This window comes from Camponotus vicinus, unplaced genomic scaffold (genome assembly GCF_025532165.1).
Source record: "Camponotus vicinus isolate PSW18456_S1 unplaced genomic scaffold, iyCamVici1.0 SCAF_6, whole genome shotgun sequence".
NCBI lineage: Eukaryota > Metazoa > Arthropoda > Insecta > Hymenoptera > Formicidae > Camponotus > Camponotus vicinus.
In genome coordinates, this window is record NW_028141978.1 from 310,500 (window position 1) to 310,883 (window position 384).

The window sequence follows — 384 nt, forward strand, 5'->3', positions numbered from 1 at the left end:
GCCGCATTCAGCGGACTCAACTGCTAAGTAGCAATTGAACATGATTGGTTTCTACTTTCAGATCCGACCAATCAGCATCTAATTACATCGGAAAATCTAGTAATGTTGCTCAATTGTTGAGTCTGCTGAATGCGGCCATTGTAGACGCCGTTTTACGTTTTGGAACTTAACCTAAAGCGAGATAAATATATATTTCAGCGGAGAGAGAGAGAGAGAGAGAGAAGGAGAAAGCTAGGGGTAAAGAGAATCCCTATATAGAGACTCCAATTGCAGCATAAACTCGTCTATGTATTTTATATATCTATGCTTTCACATCTATATATTCATCTTTATGCATTTATACTGTGTATGTATATAGAAGTCTGTGGTATGTATGTACATACA